Source organism: Eulemur rufifrons, chromosome 5 (assembly GCF_041146395.1).
Source record: "Eulemur rufifrons isolate Redbay chromosome 5, OSU_ERuf_1, whole genome shotgun sequence".
NCBI lineage: Eukaryota > Metazoa > Chordata > Mammalia > Primates > Lemuridae > Eulemur > Eulemur rufifrons.
In genome coordinates this window covers 11,103,621-11,115,861 of record NC_090987.1, presented here as the reverse complement: position 1 = coordinate 11,115,861, position 12,241 = coordinate 11,103,621, and the positions used below count along the sequence as shown (strand labels likewise).

The 12,241-nt window shown below is 34.0% G+C and overlaps 1 protein-coding gene across 5 annotated transcripts in view; it reads left to right on the top strand.

Moving 5' to 3' along the window:
* Positions 1-12,241, top strand: part of RELCH (RAB11 binding and LisH domain, coiled-coil and HEAT repeat containing) — a 103,235-nt gene that overhangs the window by 1,342 nt on the left and 89,652 nt on the right. The window lies entirely within an intron of this gene.

Here is a 12,241-nt window from a genome sequence, read left to right as displayed (position 1 = left end):
TATGTCACTGTCCTACTACCTTACTGGCTTTTTTCTCTGCATAAGATAGTTTACTTTTTTATCTCGTTATAATCATTTTTAGCAGCATAGAGTAATCGCTTACCCCATTCATCATATATTTATTTATAAGCGTTTCTTATGGCTTGAAAACTTGCTATCAGGGATGTACTGTATATAGGATTCCCAGTGTCCTCCCTTTGGGAGGTATCTTACTTTCCCTTACGCATGTATGAGATGTTTGTGTGTGCTACATGAAGCCATCTAGAATTTGACCTCATATGTTAATTCTATATTAACATGTTAATATAGAGTTTTATTACTGTAGCCTAATTGATTTGTGTGTGTGTGTGTGTGTCTTTACTTTTGAATGGTGCCAGCGACTTAAATTGCCAAACTTAGATGAAGTGAAGTGCAAAGAGTGCGTTTTCTATCAAGCTAAATCATAAGCACATTTCCTTCTTGGATATGGTATTTTCTTAATAGGTATAAATTCCTTACTCAGTATGTAACATAAGAGATTTTCTCATTGCTGACCTGTAAGACTTATAAAATGTGACAAAGAGCAGTGTCACAAAGTTGTTTGTGATGGTTGTGGCTTTTTAAAAAAAGAATTCTAAATTATCAATTATCAGATTTTCACCTGACAAGCTCTAGCTCAAGTATCACCTGTGTAACTGCTTTCCACACTCTCCCACCTTAGGTAATGGTTTGTTTCTTTCCTTGTACTACTTTCAAACCTCCATCGTAGCCTTTAGCCCTTTTGTATTTGCTTTGTTGACAATATAACGTTTCTCCATAGTCAGTTCTTCAGAGACATCTTTACAATAAATTCCTCAACTTTGCATAATCCCTGGCCTATTGTTGAACATAACTGAATTGTATCTGCTATACTTTCAACCATGTTAGTTACAATGAAATGAGTTACTCCTTCATAACTTTATTCATTTAATTTTAAAGAATTTCCTTACATTTTCAGCCTGCCTTATTATGACTTTATATTACTGTTTATAGTAAAAAGTTACCCTTATAAACTTTTTCTTGAAAGAATTATAATTTAGACTCATTAAATAATTTAGCATTATTTTAGAGTAAAAATGTACTTCTAAATGCCTTTGCATTATACATTTTTTAGTTTCCTGAAATAACTTAAGTCCTGTGACCAAAAATCACAATTAAATATTCATGTGCACCTGTGCTTTTCTCTTACCCTCATTTAAGTACTGGAGAGAGATGTGTCACATTCCAGCAGGGTTGTTGGGATTATAAGAAGTTACTGTGGGGTAGAGGGGCATTTCTGGGTGGATACTGAGTATAGGGACGTTTTAGGGAGCGAGAGTTTGAGGGTGGGGGGTGTCTTTTGCGGTGGAGGCAAAAGGATCCCACAGTGACTTCTCTCTGCCCGCCTCCAACCCTTGGCTGGTGTTGCACTTGCTCCTGGCTCCCCTGTTGGTGTCGGTTATCTATAAAATACCTAGAGTTTCTAGTTTACTGGCTATTACAGAACTCCAGAAGGCTCCCTTGTAAACTGGTTTATTGCTTTAAGCATTTTTCCTTTTTTTCCAGTTACCTGAATCACATTACCACGAAATATATGTGTGTGTATGATAGTTTTTGTATTTTTAGTTAATACAAAACAAGAAAATAAGGGGGAAAACATCAAAATTATCCATAATCCCAGGAGTGGTATTTACTTTTCCTGTCTTAAATGGTATTTCCCTTTCCTTCATTTTCTATTCATATATTTTAAAAAGCAAAAATTGGTATAAACTGTTTAACATGGTTTTATGTTATTTGACAGGCACTATACTTTTTAGCGACAACTTTAAGATAAAATTTGCATACAATAAATGCACACATTTTAAATGTACAGTTTGGTGAGTTTTGAAAAATTAATCACTACCAGTTACAATATGAAATATTTTTATTATCCCCAGAATATCTTTACTCTTTGCACTCAATATCCTTACTCCCATCTAGATCCCCACTAATCACTTAGAACAGGATATCTCAACCTGGGTTTGGGCATTGTTGACATTTTGGGCCTAACAGTTCTTTGCCATGGCAAAAAGAACACATGATAGTTCTTTTAATATACTGCCCTGTATATTAAAGAATGTTTAACAGCATCCCTGGCCTCTACCCACTAGATGCCAGTAGCAATCACCTCCACTCCATGGCACCCCAATTGTGACAACAAAAAATGTCTCCAGCATTGTCTGGGGAGGAGGAGGAAAAATTTCCCTAGTTGAGAACCACTTCCACGAATAAGTTTTACCTGTTCTAAGATTTCATATAAATGGAAATCATGGAGCATATATTTTTTGTGTGTCTAGCTTCTTTTGCTCAGCATGTTTTTGAATTTCATACTTTTTTTGTGTATTAGTAGGTCACTCCTTTTGGTTTTTAGCCCTTCATCTGTTGTTAGACATTTGTGTTTTTTTCCAATTTGGAGTTGTTATGAATAAAGCTGCCATGAACATGTTTATACAAATTTTGCATGATGTATTTTCATTTTCATTTTCATCTTCTAAAAAGATACATACCATGATTGTTCCTGCAGAGGACTGCTGATTGGGAGATGGAAACTGGGACTTTTCATGTGTGCCGTTTTATATTTTACCACATATCATGTCTTAAGTGGTGGGACTGGGATTCCAAGCCAGATCACTGACTTCGGAGTCTATGCTCTTTGCATTACACCACAACAACTACTTTATGTCTGCTTTAGCAAAAGTTCTCAGGTCATTTCAAAATATGATCGGGCAAAGTATCTTAATAACTCAGAATATGTCTTATTTACTCAGTCAGAGTAGCCAGTCTTGATGCAGAAGGCAAGCCAGGTAGTATAAAATTGATCATTTAAAAAATACTCAAAGTGATAAACCATAGCACCACACTAAGGCAGAGGTGAATGATCTGCCTGAAGCATCAGTTCATTTCATCAAGGTGGCCACACTGCACAGCATTAAACTTAAATCAAAATTAAGATATTCACATCCTACATGCAATTATAGGATATCTGAGCTATACAGAGTCCAGGATCGACTAAACCTTACCTGAGAGCCAAATATAGTCATCATTTATTATTCTGCATGAAATAATCTAACAAAGCCAAATTAGCTTGTACTCTCTTTTTCAATCTTGAAGGTTTCCTGCGAGATTACCTCTGAGTTTCTGGTCTACTCATGTAGTCTGACTAAGCCTTAGGGAGAAGTAGAATACATTTTCAATCATGGGTGTAGCCTTCTTCTAGATTTTCTCACGTATTATGTCAAAAATCCTCAGCAGTCAGAAATTATGTTCAATTGTTTTTGAAACCAGCTGATCCTGTTGTAGGTGGATAAGATTGCTCAAGGAAATGTCATCAAATTTTTTGTTATTTCTAACCATCTATCAGTATGTACTCGTGTGCTGCCTTAGTTCAGACCTTTAGCTCACATGTGTACCATCAGTTTTAGCCTCATCCTGTGGCTTTAATCTCTTCATCCATTCTTACTCTTTTGATTTTTAAAAGGTATTCATTCATGTTACTCCAGCCAAAACCTTTTAAATATTAATAAAATTGCTTCCTCCCGTCCAAAGCAACTTTTTCAAACCTTTTTTTAATTAGCAAAAGCTACATATTACAGAAAAAAAGAATTTATAAATTTTCTTGAACTAGGGATTTTAATTTTTTTCCATTTTTGCATAGTATATTTGTAAAAGTATTAAACTGACTTTAAAATATTTAATTATGGGTATGTATGATACAGTTCTCCCTATAATTTGGCTTCTTCCTGCCTTTTCAACCATGCTGTCCATATGTGAAAACTTTTGTTCTACTCACATTGTTTCCTCGTCCTTTGAATGTGCCTTATATTTTCTTAAACCTGTTCCTGGTACTTTTGTCCATATTATTTTTCCTTCTCTTGGAATGCCTGTCCTGTGTTCCTTCTTTTCTTTTTTCTATATCCTGTGCATTCTTAAAGGAAGGTCCTATTTATGTGCCTTCCTTTCCTTGAAGCTTCTCCAGCCAATAATGATCTCTAATTCTCTCAACTTGTAGTATTTTTTTGTCTGTTCCTCTTATGGAAATTAATTATATATAGACTTGTGAATTTATATGTATTTCTAATTTGCCCTAATGGTATTATTGAAATCTTTGTTTGTTAATGTTTTAGCTGTCTAGATTTTTTTAAGATGTTAGCTCATATGTCTTATATGTCTTTGTCTTCTTTCACACCTGGCACAAATGTCAAAAGTAGACAATTTATAAATGTTTAATTAACATGAGCATAGAGAAGAGACCATGTTAATTTTTTATCAATGTACAATGTTTAATATTGTGCCAGCATACAAGCTTTCAGTAAATGTTGAAGTTATGTTAAAGAAATGATCTTTAGGTAGTAGTGTCCTATAAATGTATAAGTTTGGAATATTTCCTTGTGAAAATTAACCTTTTTCTTTATAGCCTATTTCCTTAAATCTGCCTAAACAAGATTAAGTCAAGGCTGCTATTTCTGAGGCCATTTACAGTGTCAAATCCAACTTACCTGGAATCTAGGAGATCAGAACCTGTTAATATACTCTTACATATTATATTATGCAAGAGAACTACTAGTTTAGAGTACTGACTTTCCTGTCAGATTGCATGAGTTCATATTTCTTTTCCACCACTCCCTACTTGCATGACTGTGCATAAGCTGTTTCCTTTACAGTAAAATGCAGATGATAATGACTCCTGTTTCACAAGGTTGTTATGAAGGTTAAATAAGGTTATCTATGTAAAGATCTGGCACAGAATAAATGGTCAAAAATAGTGTTAATAATAATTACTCTTATTATTAGTAGTAGTAATCATGCTCTTTACCTAACATGCTTATATATGGCAAAATCATCTGGCATTATAGAAATTTTAACTCAAGTAAATAGTTTATCAATAAAGTTTAAGTGTTTAAATCTCTTCCTAAGTTTAAATCCTTTGACTTTGAAGTTTAGCTTGTTATGAAATCTTGTGACAGAGAAAAGATAAGGACTGCAGACTATTCCTAGCTTGCTCATAGATTAATTTTTTAACCTTTATCATTAAGTGATGTGATTACATTATTGTTATCTGTGTACATAATTTAATTTAATTCCAGTGGCTTATAAGTTTATTTAAGGCAAGGACAAAGTTTTGTTGAATTTTGTCTTTATTCTTCTCCTCATGGGTTAGTAAATATTAATTGAATAAAAACATAGCTTTAGTTTTTTCATCTGTAAAAATGAGGAGGTTGGAGTGTCTCTCAAGTTACTTCTAGCTCTCAAATATATTGAAAATAGGGGCCAGTGAAAAATGAGCCCCAGCAATGGAGAAGAATCTAGAGGATTAGGAAATGCAAATATGAGTTTTGCAATGAATAGAAGTAAAAGGCTCTCTCCCACTTTTATTTATGTATATGTATTTTAGGAAAGATGTCTAGATCTTGGTATATCCAGAAATCAGCCTTTTTCCTCTGGTTTCCATATTTGTTCTCAAGTGTTGCAAATCCTTTCTCTCTTTATCACCAAGGTTATTGCTATATCTAGGCATTCCAAATAATTTCAAAATTGACCTTGAGTAGTAGGAAGCAGAGTACCTTTGTAGTTTTACTCTGGCGTTCGTAAATACATTGCTCACATAAAAAAACTGTTCATTAGTGTTGAATACAATTTTATTATTTCCAAAATAGAAAATTTATAGTTAGTCTTATTCCTTTTAGCTTTCATATTTTAGAGTAGCTTTATAGGTTCTCCTTCTTGGACATGTATCTCTGAGATCCTTAAGTGAATAACATTAAAATGTTTATATACAACCTCAGGTTAAATATAATTTAAGGTAAATTTGTTATTAGTAATATCTTTACATTTATTGATATACGTGTGTGTGTGCATGTGTGTACACGCATTTTTTTTTTTGAGAGGCAGAGTCTCACTGTGTTCCTCAGGCTGTAGTACAGTGGTGTAATCATAGCTCACTGTAACCTCACATTTATGGGCTTAAGCAATCCTCTGGCCTCAGCCTCCCCATAGCTAAGACTATAGGCACATGCCACCAAGCCCAGCTAATTTTCAAGTTTCTTTGTAGAGACAGTCTTGCTCTGTGGCCCAGGCTAGTCTGGAACTCCTGGCCTCAAGCAATCCTCCTACCTCGGCCTCCCAAAGTGCTGGGATTATAGGCATGAGCCACCACACCTGGCCAGAATTTATATATTGTTATGTATTTCTTTCTATTTTATTTGTCTTGACAGGATTTTTTAGGTGTGGTTCAATAAGTCATCTTTACTGAAAGAATTGTAATTTTAAGCTAGCTGCTTGATTTTCCCCCCTATTTAATTGTGAATTGGGTACTTTCATGATTTTTTAATTACGAAGTACCCATATGAAAGTATGTATTAAATGTATTAATAACCATGGGAGAAAATACCAAAATTACAAACAAAAAAGTTTAAACTCTACAGAGAAGAGTATATAGTGAAAAATTTACATTCTACTCCTCAGAGCCAATTACTATTAACAACTTACTGTGTATGCTTACAAAAATATTTAATGCAGGTGTGAGTATGCACAAACATGTTTACATGGACTTATATATCTATGTTTTTAAAAAAATTATACTTTGATACTTTGCTATGCCTTTCTGTCAGTGACTTGTTACACTGTAGTTGTTCAATAAATAGTAAATTGAATTAACCAATACTTTTATCAGTCAGCAGGTGGTCAATTTTTCTGATGCATTTGGTTCTTAAAATGTGATGTAATTTTCAAGGATTTGAGACTAATTTTTTTTAGCTATAGTAAAAGTGCATTCTTTCATCAGTACTAAAATATTAAATAGAAATACTTATCAAATCAATCTGCATATCTTATAGTCACACTGTGCATAATGGATTTAGTTCTCAGACATGATAAAACTTATGAAGAGGTTTTACTGGTTTGCCAACTATTATGAAAGTACCAAACTATTAGTTTCTGAGTTATAAAGTGAGTTATTAAGAAGTTAAGTTACACAACAAGCATCCTGGTATTTGAAGAAATGTTCATAGTTAAAATACTTCACATTAGAATGTGGTAACTTCTTTCTTAATAAAAGAGGTTAATTAAATGCTTCTCTAGATATAAAAAGTGATATGTGTAGAATTTCACTTAGTTCACCTAATAGGGATACATAGGTAAGTGTTATGTTGATAATGACATGGTCCAGTTTGAAGAGTCAACCATTTAAATTATTGGCATGTACTAATTGTTTTAAAAGGAGTTGGGAGAGCCCAGTGTAGAGTTTAAATCTATGACTTGCATTGATTTGTCAGGATTGTGCTTTTTGAACACAGATAATCCATTCCCTTAGATATATCACTAAGTATCACTAAGTATATATAAAGTAAAATGGTTTAATAAAAGCATTGACAAAGCCATTAATCTGTCCCTTTTGTGCATTAGCTAGATGTGTCACCCTTAAAAAGTTCTACATGTATAAAATTTAACACAGAAGCAGATAAATTGTCCTTCCTGGTCCTTTACAACCTAGCTAGCCTCAGCAGTCATGATTTGCCTGCCCCTTGGTAGCGTCTATACATTATATTAATAACTGTGCTGTTCACATACAGTGTGTCTATACTTGAATTCTCCACCCACTTATTTGTTCTTTACCTCTGCCTGGAATGCCTTTCCCTCATTTGTTGACTTAGTGGACATCTGTTTTTTAGGGCTCAGTTTAAAATGTTTTCTGGCGGGGCATGGAGGCTCCACACCTGTAATCCTAGCACTTTGGGAGGCCAAGGCAGGGAGGATGGATGAGGCCAGGAGTTCAAGACCAGCCTGGGATGTAGCAAGACCCCATCTCTACAAAATATTAAAAAGTTAGCCAGGCATGGTGGCACGTGCCCATAATCCTAACTACTTAGGAGGCTGAAGCAGGAGGATCACTTTAGCCCATGAGTTTGTGGTTGCAGTGAGCTAGGATTGTGCCACTGCACTCAAGTCTGGGTGACAGAGCAAGACCCTGTCTCAAAAAATAAATTAATTAAAAAAAATGTTTTCTGATTGAAGCCTTCCCATGGCTCCCATAGAATCTGAAAGTCACTGATAGTGAACTTGGATCTAAGAAGCAAGTTTAATGACTAGTACTAAATGATCCCATAGGGATTTCTTATCCATTTAAAACAAAACTGCATCTCAGGGATCTAATAAGAATTGAGATATTTTTATATAAATTAAATTTCCCTTTTTCCCTGACTTTTCTGCATAGTACTTGGTCATCTTCTGGCATACTATATTTTTGTCATTTTGAAAGGTTATTTTTCTGATACAGAATTTGGGTTGCGGTTTTTTCTCATTGCACTGTAAAGATGTTCCATTTTTAATTGATAGCGTTATCGAGATAAAATTTGAATACCTTCAAATTCACTCATTTAGAGTGTACAGTTCATTGGTTTTTAGTATATTTACAGAATTGGTAACCATCACCTAATCTACTTTTAGAATATATTCATAGCTCCCCCAAAAATCTCTTACCCATTAACAGATACCCTATTCACCCCCTATCCGCCAGCCCTAGGAAACCACTAATCTCTGTAGAGATTCCATAGAGATAGACTTTCTATCTTTATAGATTTGCCTATTCTGTACATTTTATATAGATGCAAATCGTACAATGTGTGGTTTTTTGTGACTGGCTGCTTTGCCTTAGTGTAATGTTTTCAAGGTTCATCCATTGTTGTAGCACGTATCACTAGTATTTCAGTCCTTTTTATTGCTGAATGACATTCCACTGTATTGATGTATATACCACATTTTATTTCTCCATTTATCAGTAGATAGACATCTTTTGTTTATACTCTTTTGCTATTGTAAATAATGCTTCTATAAACAATCGTGTACAAGATTTTGTGTGGATGTATATTTTCATTTCTCTTGGGTAGAAGTAGAATTGCTAGATCCTATCATAACTTTGTAACCTTTTAAGGAATTGTGAAACCGTTTTCCAAAGTGGCTGTACCATTTTACATCCCCACTAGTTAGATGTGAGGGTTCCAATTTCTCCACACCCTCGCCAACACTTGTATTGTCTTTTTATTAATGTGACAAATAATTCATCTACCATAAATCACCCTTTTAAAGTGTACAATTTGGTAGTTTTCAGTGTATTTATAAAATCATGAACTATCACCACTCTCTAATTCCAGAACATTGTCATCACCCCAAAAGAAACCCTGTACCTATTAGCTATCACTACCCATTCTCCTCTACTGCCAACTAATATTCTACTTTGTATTTCTGTAGATTTGCTTATTCTGGGCATATGATGTAAATGGTCATACAATCATACACTGTGGGCTTTTGTGTCTGGCCTCTTAGCATAATGTTTTCAAGGTTCACCTATGATGTACTATGTATCAGTACTTCCTTTTTTATAGTAGAATAATATTTTATTGTATGGATATACCACATTTTATCTATTCATCATTTGATGGACATTTGATTTGTTTGTACTTTGTCACCACTGTGAATAAAGCTGTTAACATTTATAAACAGTTTTTGTGTGAACATGTTTCCATTTCTCTTGGGTACATAGCTAGGAATGGAATTGCTCAGCCACATGGTAAATCTATTTTAACTTTTTGAGAAACTGCCAAAATTCCAAAGTGGCTGTTCCGTTTTACATTTGGACCAGCAATGTGTGAGGGTTTCAGTTTCTCCATTTTCTCTGCAACACGTATCTTTCTGATTATAGCCGTCTGGTGGGTTTGAAGTGGTACCCCACTGTGGTTTGATTTTCATTCTTTTAATGAGTATCATTTCCCTTTGAGCATCTTTCCTTGTACTCATTGGCTATTTCTATATCTTCTTTGGAGAAATGTCTGTTTAAATTTTTTACCCATTTTAAAAATGTACTGTCCTTTTTGCTGAGTTGTAAGAATTCTTTATATCTTGTAGATAGGTTATTTGCAAACATTTCTCCCATTCTGTATGTTGTGTTTTCAATATCTTGATGGTGACTTTTGAAGCAAAAAAGTTTTAATTTTGATGAAACCCAGTTTATCAATTCATTTGTTTATCATTTGTGTTAGTTTCCTATGGCTACTGTTAAAAAAATTACCAAAAAATGGAGTAGCTTAAAGCAACACAAATTTATTATCTTTATGGTTCTATACTTCAGAAATCTAAAATGGGTCTCACCTTGGGCTAAATGGGCTAAAAGCAAAGCAGTAGCAGTTCTGCAGGTTTTAGGTTCCAGAGGGAAGCCATTTCCAGGTTCTAGAGGCTGCCTGAATTCCTTGGCTCACGTTTCCTCCTGAATTCCTCCTCCTTCCACGTTTGCCATGTTAGGTAACAGTCATAGATTCTAAGGATTAGAATGTGGACATCTGTGAAAGGCCATTTTTCTGCCTACCACCTGGCTTATTCTTTTGTGTTCTAAGAAATCATTGTCTAACCCAAGGCCATGAAGATTTGCTTCTACTTTCCTACGAAAAGTTTTATGATTTTCACTGTTACATTTGGGTCTATGACCAACTTTTGCTGTCTGGTCTAATTTCCCTTTTTTGCATGTAGATATCCAGTTGTCCCAATACAATTTGTTGAAAAACCTTCTCATCTCTGTTGAAATGTCTTGGTACTTTTGTTACAAACCAACTGACCCTAAATGTAAGGGCTTATTGCTGGACTCTAAATTCTATTGCATTGATCTATATCCCTTTGCCAGTATTGTGCTACCTTGATTACTGTGACTTTGTATTAAGCATCAGTCTTTTATCCTTATTCTTTTTCAAGATTATTTTGGCTATTCTGAGACTGTTTTGTTTGTTTGTTTCCATTAGTTTTAGAATCAAGTTCTAAATTTCTGCAAAGAAAAAGAGAGAAAGACAGTTTGGATTTTGATAGTGATTACATTCAATCCAAAGATTAATTGTGGAATATTGCTATCTTGACATGGATCTTCTGATCCTTGAGCTTAGGATGTCTTTCCACTTATTTAGATCATCTTTCATTTCTTTTAACAATGCTTTGTCATTTATTTTCACTGTATAATTTTTGCACTTTTTTGTTAAATTTGTTCTTAGGTATTTTTTCTTTTTGATGTTATTGGAAATGAAACTGTTTTCTTAATTTTAATTTTGGATTGGTCATTGCTAATGTATAAAACCCTGATTGATTTTTGTGTATTGGTCTTGTATTCTACAACCTTGAAAAACTTGCTTAATAGGTCTAGTTGATTTTTAGTGGATTCTTTAGAGTTTCTTATACAAAATCATGTCATCTGTGAATAGAAATAGTTTTGCTTCTTGCCTCATAATCTGGATGCCTTCAGTTTCATACTTTTAATGAAAAATCAGTAGTCACTCAAATCATTGTTTCCCTATACGAATGTATTGCTTTGCTTTGTCTGCTTTTAATATTTTTTCTTCATTTTTGGCTTTCAGCAATTTGATTATGATGTGCCGAAGTTTCTGTTCTCTTTATTTACCCTCCGTGGAGCTCTCACTGTGGATCTGTATCTGCCCCACCTCTTGCCTCACCTGTTGTTGATTTCAGTTTTACATTTGTTAGACCTTTTGTTATTGTTTCACACAGGTCCCTGGAGCTCTGATAATTTTCTGTTCAATTTTTTATTCTCCCTGTTCTTCAGACTGAATAATTTCTATTAATCCATCTTTAAAGTTGCTGACCTTTTCCTCTGTCTTCTCCATTCTGTTATTAGACTATATAATGAATGTTTAATTTCAGATATTTATTTTTCAGTTCTAGAATTTCTATTGGCATTTTTTATATTCTATAGTTTTCTATTATACTATCCATTCCTTTCATTCATTGTGTACGTGTATTCTTTTACTTCACTGAGCATAGCTATAATAGCTGTTATAAAATCTTAGCCTAGTGATTTCAACATCTGTATTATCTGGGAGTTGGTCCCAGTTGATTGTATTTTCTCTTGGAATGGATCACATTTTACTGGTTTTTGTGTATCAAGTACTTTTGGACTGTATAGAGGACAATGTGTGTGTTAGGTTGTGAAGAGTAGATTCTGTTCTGTTTTTTTCAGAATGTTGTTTTATTTTTTCAGTAGGCACTTAATCTTATTCAGACTCAGTCTGCAAACTTTCTTGAATGGTAGCTCAAATTTGTTTTCTTTTTTTGTCTTTTGCTGGGCTATTTGCAATGTGCACTGCGTGTGCGATGTTCAGGAGCTGGCTAGAGATTTGGACAGGAAAAATTGATTATTTTCAAGTAAGTTGAGTGATGT